Here is an 8,512-nt window from a genome sequence, read left to right as displayed (position 1 = left end):
TCTTTGGCCTTTCTCCAATTTGTCCATATCTTTCCTGAAATGTGATGCCCAGAACTGGACACAATACTCCAACTGATGCCTAATCAGAGCAGACTAGAGAAGAATTACTTCTCATGTCTTGCTTACAACACTCCTGCTAATACATCCCAGAATGATGTTTGCTTTATTTGCAAAGGAAAAAGTGTAACACTGTTGACTCATATTTAGCTTATGGTCCATTATAACTCCCAGATACCTTTCCGCAGTACTTCTTCCTGAGCAGTCATTTCCCATTTTGTATGTTTGCAACTGATTGTTCCTTCCTAAGTGGAGTACTTTGTTTGTACTTGTCCTCATTGAATTTCATCCTATTTACTTCAGTCCATTTCTCCAGTTTGTCCGTGTCATTTAAAATTATAATCTTGTCCTCCAAAGCACTTGCAATCCCTCCCAGCTGGTTATCATATACAAACTTTAGAATTGTACTTTCTATGCCATTATCCAAATCAAGGGTGGGCAAAATATGGCCCGTGGGCTGAATCTGGCCTGTCTTACATTCTGACCCTCCCGCAGGCTCTTTGGCTGCCCCCTCACAAGCTCCAGGCCGCTAAAAGTCCCGCAGTGCAGCAGGACGCTCAGACAGGCTTTCTGCCTGCCATGGCCCCACGGCACTCCTGGAAGAGGCTGGATGCTGCTGGTGTGTCTCCGTGCACCCCCCACACACACACCCTCAGGGATTCCACTGGTTGGAAATTGGACAATGGGTGCTGCAGGGCCAGTGCTTGCAGGTACAGGCAGTGCACAGAGACCCGCTGTCTCCCTCTTCCCAAGGGGCACACAGAGACATGCCAGCAGCAGCTGGCTGCTTCTGGGAGTGGTGTGGGGCTACAGCACTGAGCACTCCGCTGCACTACCTGCTGGGACCCACCTGTGGTTAATGCCTGCTGGCCAATTCATGCACCTCGCACCCCCTCCCACACCCCAACCTTATGCTCCAGGTCAGAATCCCCTCCTGCACCCAAATTTCCTCCCAGACCTGCACCCTCTCCTGCACCCCAATACTCTGCACCAGCCGAGAGCTCCCTCCTACACCTAAACTCCCTCCCCGACCCCACACCCCCTATATTAATATAGTAGACATGTGCGGCCTGTGATGAAGTACCAAAATTCGTGGAGTAGGCCCCCTGCAAAAATTGTTGCCACCCTGATCTAAATCATTGATGAAGATATTGAACAGAACTGGACTCATGACTGATCTGTGTGGGACTCCATTCATTATGCCCTTCAAACATGACTGTGAACACTCATAACTACTCTCTGTTATAATTCCTCTCCTGCCCCCATTGAGTAATGGGCCTATCCTGTCCTTGGTCTTTCTCTTGCTTCTAATGTATTTGTAGAATGTTCTCTTGTTGCCCTTTATGTCTCTACCTAGTTTGATCTTGTTTTGCGCCTTGACCTCACTAATTTTCTCCCTACATATTTATGTTATTTGTTCGTATTCATCCTTTGTAATTTGACCTACTTTCCACTTTTGTAGGATGCTTTTGATTTTTAGATTATTGAAGATCTCGTAGTTAAGCCATGGTGGTCTCTTCCTATCTTTCCTATGCAGAGAGATAGTTTGCTCTTATTCCCTTAATAATGTCTCTTTGAAAAACTGCCAACTGTCTTCAGTTGTTTTTCCCATTAGATTTGCTTTCTATGGGATCTTACCTACCAACTCCCTGAGTTTTCTAAAGTCTGCCTTCCTGGCATCCATTGTCTTTATTTTGCTGTTCTCCATCCTACCATTCCTTGGAATCATGAACTCTACCATTTCATGATCACTTTCACCCTAGCTGCCTTTCGCTTTCAAATTCTCTATCAGTTCCTCCCTATTTGTCAAAATCAAATCTAGCCCCTCCCCTAGTAGCTTTCTCCACCTTCTAAAATAAAAAAATGTCTCACTGCATTCCACAAACTTTTTATCTAATCTGTGCCCTGCTGTGTTATTTTCCCAACAGATGCCTGAGTAGTTGAAATCCCCCATCACCACCCAGTCCTGTGCTTTGGATGATTTTGTTAGTTATTTAAAAAAAGTCTCATCTACCTCTTCTTCCTGGTTAGATGATCTGTATTAGACCTCTACCATGACATCACCCTTCTTTTTTAACCTTTTTATCTTTACCCAGACACTTTCAGACAGTCTGTCCCTATTTCCATCTCGAACTCAATCCAAGCATGTACATTTTTAATATGTAAGGCAAAACTTCTTCCGTTTTTTCCCCTGCCTGTCCTTTCTGAGCTGGCTGTACATGTTTTAACCAATATTCCAGTCATGAGTATTATCCCACCAGGTCTCTGTCATGCCAACTATGTCATAGATGTGGTCATTTACTATCGTTTTGAATTCTCCCTGCTTATTCTCCATACTTCTTGTATTAGTATACAGACATCTAAGATACTGATTTGACACCCACTTCCCCAGGTCTGTCTTGTCTCTCCCTTATCCCTGCTAAAACAGCTCATGCTCCCCTCAAATTCTCCAAATCTCCACGAAAGGCTAATCAGATAGCATGTTCATTTCTCAGCAAGGATACAGAACCTGGGACCACCCAGAAGATAATAAATCCCTCTTAGAATTTTGACCTAATTCAGAATGCAGAAACTGAGACTTCTGAAATGCTGAAAGTTATTTCAATGGGACATATTCATTGAACAGCCACAGAGAGAAATTTTGAGTGAGAAAAACAGGGCAGTTTGGTTGAAATTCCAAACATTGCCCATGACTGACTCGGTGAATATCTCTATAATAAGATTCCAGGATGGTGACTCCATGGGTCATTCTGAAGCATATTAAACCTGAAAAACCAAAAGGAATCTAGTAAAAGGTGGAAACATGGACAAATAGCTGAGGACTAATACAAAACTATACGACAAACACATTGGGAGAAAATAAGAAACGCTAAGGCACAAAATGACTAAAACCCAATAAGAAAAATAATTATAAGTACATTAGCTAGGAAGGTGAAAAATAGATGACATCAAGAAGGCTGACAAATCAACACTATCACCCTCACAATAAAACAACTATCCCACACAATAAATCTGAGCACACATAGTGTCTCAGAGCAGCATACACCCACACAGATCAACTCAAATCTGCCAGCACAACAGAATCCCCACACAAATCATCACAAGCACTCACACTGCAACTCAAGCAGCATAGTCGATAAACCCAATCACACATAATCCCTAACTGGAACACAAATCCCTTATTAACACACACAAATATCAACACAAATGTCCCAGTATAACACAATCCAAACAGAAATCAACATAAACAAATACACAGCTTCACCACCAAACCCAATATCCCCAAACATCACGCTGAACATCAGACTGTCTATTGAGTCTGTATCACATGACGCAAAGAGCTACAACATTGGTTCAGAACTCTTTCCCTTTAGCTGGTCCCCAGGTTCCATTATCACTGGGATTCATGGTCTGTTATTGGCCAGTTTTTAAGGTCTCAGCCATTTGGGGGCTTTTTAAAACAAATGAGTTTCCAAATTAACCTTGTGTGACAGAAGAGGTTTTCAGCTCCTAGCAAAGGGTTAAGCTGATTGCCTCCAGGGATAGAAGCCTGCCACAGCGACCTGGCTGACAGGGCAGCTAAAGAGAAGGTAACAATTGGAAGAAGAAGGATTTCCGACAAATGTAGAAAAAATAGCTCTAACTTTTCAAAGCTTTTAATTAATCACTAATGGACGGAAACTAAGCTATGGATCTCCTTTCCCCTCCATGCCTTCCTTTCTCCTTTTCTTTCCCTCCCATTGAGACCGTTTACCATTCTTTTCTTCTGTTTTGTGGGGGAAATAAGTAAAATATAAACTAATCAATAAATACAGAGAAATGTGCACACTTAAAAGTGAATTACAATGACTGGGTTAACATGGAAAGTGAAATTAAGATTTAAGCATTTTAAGGAGTTAATTGGGAAACAATTCCTCTCTCACTTACCCCAATATAAATCAGGAATAACTGCACTGAAGCCAAGAGAGATGCATTACTCGAAATCTGAAGTAAAGGAGAGAATAGTACCAAAAGAGAGGTTTCTTCTTCTTCTTCTTCTATTGTTTAATGTTTCTATATAAAGTCCTACCTAATGCACCTGCACAGTCTCAGATTATCATTTTCATAGCACCATTCCCCATGTGATGATTTGCAATCACTTCCATATGCTTCGGTCCCCACTTGGGAATTGTTCCCAAAGAGAATCTACTGTGGTCTTGCCATCCAACCTGAACCACCTTAGTAACAAATGGCAAAGAGGTCAACCTTCCGGAACAACACAGGTTTTTCTTTCATGTCTGATAGAGGGATGAGTTTTGGATGGACAGCTTCAATCTGTGGGGGGCTGGAAAAGCTGAGACCGAGCTGACTAGTTATGAGACAAAGCAGCAGAGATGCCAAATATGATTGTGGTTCCTAAGGCATTGCACTGCAGTGACGGTGCTGTAGAGTGGTCCCATGTTCCTGTAATGTGACGTGGATATGCAGATGTAGCATCCAAATACAGATGTTGTAAAAGGGCAGCCAGTCTCATGCCCCATGGTTACAGATGACCCTCCATGAGCCTGATGCAGTTAGACCTTCATTACCTCTTTCCTTCAACATTTCAGTTTGTCCCTCACTCTTCCTGCATGGGGGAGAGAAGGCAAATGTTTCCTCCTCCTGAATGGGTGTCTTTGTTCCCTTTTCATCTCCAAACCCTTCCTAGGGTGTGACTCTTCTTCCACAATTCATGAATAGTTCAAACCATGTTGTACACTGTGACCATCAGGAATACCAGGGCCCTGTGTGGGGTATTGTGGAGATGTTCTGTTTTTTCAGCACATCCTGCACTTTCCATTCTATCACATTAAATAATAGGGATTGCTCCTCTTTTCCAGCCAGCCATCTCTTCTCCTTATTTCTACCACACCCTGGAAAGTGCCTCTCCAATACATTCTCTCCATGATAGAGATGTACAACAACTCCCAAATGAGTGACACACATTGGGGGACTGACTGAATTCTTACTGAGGCAAACTTCCTGTGAGGTTAATTGAGCAACTCACATGAGTCACAATGAGGGCCGAGGACTCACAGATGATTGGATTTTGACCCCATTTCCTAATCCATTCTCCCTGAAACTTAACATGTAAAGATGTATATCACCGGTATGACAGCCCTCAGTTCTAGAAACTTGTCCCATAGCTGAGGGCAATTGGAATGTCCGTGCATGCTACAGCCATGGAGGGGGGGATAGCTCAGTGGTTTGAGCATTGGCCTGCTAAACTCAGGATCGTGAGTTCAATCCTTGAGGGGGCCATTTAGGGAACTGGGGTAAAAATGTGTCTGGGGATTGGTCCTTCTTTGAGCAGGGGGTGGGACTACATGACCTTCTGAGGTCCCTTCCAACCCTTATCTTCTATGTTCTCTCCTTTTTGGTAGATCAGTAAGAATTCAGACAGTTTTGTAAATGTGGTGTAAATATACAGTAACTCCTCACTTAACATTGTAGTTATGTTCTTGAAAAATGCAACTTTAAGTGAAATGATGTTAAATGAATCCAATTTTCCCATAAGATTTAATGTAAATTTGGGGGGTTAGGTTCCAAGAAAATTTATTTGGGGCAGACAAAAGGATTATATACTGTACAGTACTGTACTGTGGTGGGGAAATGCCCCTGGCTTACCCCTGCAGCTCAGGGCTGGGGGTGCAGGGTCTGGGAGGGATTTAGGGTGTGGGAGGGAGCTGAGGTTGGGGTGCGGTGTCTGAGAGGGAGATAGGGTGAAGGAGGGAGCTCAGGATGGGGGTGCATGAAGAGGCTCAGAGCTGGGGCAGGCAGGAGATGCAGAGCACTTACCTGGGGCAGCTCCTGTTTGGTCCAGGGAGCCGCAATTCTGGGAGCTGCTCCCCACACACATACTCCCACAGGCAGGGTCCCCTGGAACGCAGGGGCTTTAGGGTCTGCAGGGCCCTGGGGTAAGGGGTCCCCAAGGCCCTGGCCTGAAGCTCTAAAGTCCCTTTCGGAATGCAGCCCCACTAGCATGGGCCAGAGGACTCAGGAGGAGCAGGGGCAGCCAAGCAGCCAGTGGCCAGAGAGAAGCAGTGCTTTACCCTTCAAAGCACCACTTCTCTCTGGCCGGCTTTGAAGGGGAAAGTGGTGCTTGTCTCCGACTGCTGGCTGCGTGGCTGCCCCTGCTCTTCTTGAGTCCTCCGGCTCATGCTCGCAGGGCCACATTCCAAAAGGGGCTCTAGAGCTGCAGGCCAGGGTCCTGGGGCCCCCTTAGCCCAGGGCTCTGAAGCCCCTAAAGCCCCTGCATTCCGAGTTGCCCTGTCTGCCACTGGGGTGGGGGGAGCTTCCCTGCTTGCTTGCTTGTTCCCTACCTCCCAGAAAGTCCTAAGCTCCACCAAACAGCTGTTTAGCAGTGGGGGAAGTGCTGGGAGGGAGGGAGGAAGGGAGAGGGAGGAGGCAGAGAAGCAGAACTTGTGCAAGGCTCCCTTGTAAGTCAGCCAAAGGACGTTATAAAAGAGCATTGCACAACTTTAAAGGAGTATGTTCCCTAATGGAGCAGTGATGTAACTTCGAAACAATGTTAAGTGGGAGGACATTAAGGGAGGAATTACTGTACCCCATTTATGTGCAGAAAATCCTGTCTCCCGCTGGGGCCTGGATCAAGCATATATAGTAGCCTGACACTAATTTACACGTACGTGTATTATTCCTTTAAGTAAGCATAGAGGCCTGACTTTTTGATTTAATATCAAAGAAAGAAAGAAAGAAAGAAAGAAAGAAAGAAAGAAAGGTATTTATCTTGGCCCATGCAAGTATATCTTATGAGATAATTGTTCTAAAATTTGCAGATGACACCAACAGAAAAGACAGACATGGACAATTTTGGCAGTACAATTTTAGTTTCCATTCCTAATGACCTGTCAGGAAGCAAATTACTGCTTCCAGGGAGCAAGGGAAGAGCAGAGAGGAGGGAACTGTACCTTTCTGAGTCAGAAACCTGATCCTAAGGCAGTGTAGCAGAGCCCCACCACCTCTCTGAAGAAACACAGGAGCAGGAAATTTGTATGCCAAGACATCAATTAGAGCTCTTGGCCCACTTATCTATTTACCATCTCTTCTTCACTAATTTGAGGTCATCAAACTGAAACATTCATATTACAGGAGATGAAGAGTGAGTATTGGCAGATTTACCCCTGATGTCACCAGGGTCCCAGTATGAAGTAACCTGAACTACTGACATGACCATGAATAACATTAATTCCTAATCTGGTTATTTTATAACATTTTTCTTAACCTAGAGCTTCATTAACACCTAACGTCTCCACGTGTAACCTACGCAAATATTTTAAATGAGTTCCAACATAAAAGAAAGTATGAAGAGTATGTTTTAGTCCAGTTTTAAGATCATTCGGGATAAAACTTGAGATGACAAATGCTAAATTTCTTAAGGATCTTATTTTAATTATTTTATTCTCATGAAATAATTAAAATATTTACTTGCAAATTCATCCACTCTCAAAGAAGAATAATCCAAATGCAAGGAGGATGCACAGGTTTCTTCAGACATGAGTGTGGGTCTGAGGGTGCAGTGAATATCTAGGGATATGGCTTTGTGTCCTAATTTTCCTCCAAAATGAGTCAGATGGCTGCAGGTAGGCAACACCCAGACTTTACACTTGGATTCAGGAAGTTCAGATTCTGAGAATCATGCTGTATTTATTTAAAAAACAAAAAAAATAAGAGAACTTTTCTCAAGGCTTCATTTACCTCCTTGTTTCTCAGGCTGTAGATGACGGGGTTGAACAATGGCGTCAGGACTCCATAGAAGAAAGAGAACTCTTTGTTCAGGTCCCTCAATGCATCAGACTCTGAGACCAAATACACCATGATGAGATTCCCATAGAAAATTGTCACCACAATGAGGTGAGAGGAAGGTGGAAAAAGCCTTTTGCCTCCCGGTGGTGGATGGGATTTGCAGAATAGTGGAGATGATATAAACATAGGATGCCACCGTCAATAGAAATGGAGGCAGGGTGAATATGGAGGAAGGTATGAAACTAGCAACTTCCATCATGTGGGTGTCAGTGCAGGAGAGTTTTATTATTGGATGAAAATCATAAAAGAAATGGTCAATTTCATTGGGGGCCACGGAATGTTAATTGTGACATCATAAATATAAAGATGGAAACAGACATAAATCCACCTAGCCACAACCCAACTACTAGTTGGAGGCACAACCTGCCATTCATAAGTGCTGCGTAATGCAGAGGTTTGCATATTGCTAAATATCGATCACAGGACACCATAGATAAGAGAAAACATTCTGGGCCTGCTAGAGAATCAAAGACATATAATTGTGCAATGCAGCCAGTAACAGAAATGGTTCTGTCCCCAGTCAGGAGACCGGCCAGCACCCTGGGCAGGATGGTGGAGATGTAGCAGGTCTCCAAGCAGGACAAGTTCCCCAGGAAGAAATACATGGGGG

This window comes from Chelonoidis abingdonii, unplaced genomic scaffold (assembly GCF_003597395.2).
Source record: "Chelonoidis abingdonii isolate Lonesome George unplaced genomic scaffold, CheloAbing_2.0 scaffold0543, whole genome shotgun sequence".
Lineage (NCBI taxonomy): Eukaryota > Metazoa > Chordata > Testudines > Testudinidae > Chelonoidis > Chelonoidis abingdonii.
This window is presented reverse-complemented; position numbering follows the sequence as displayed.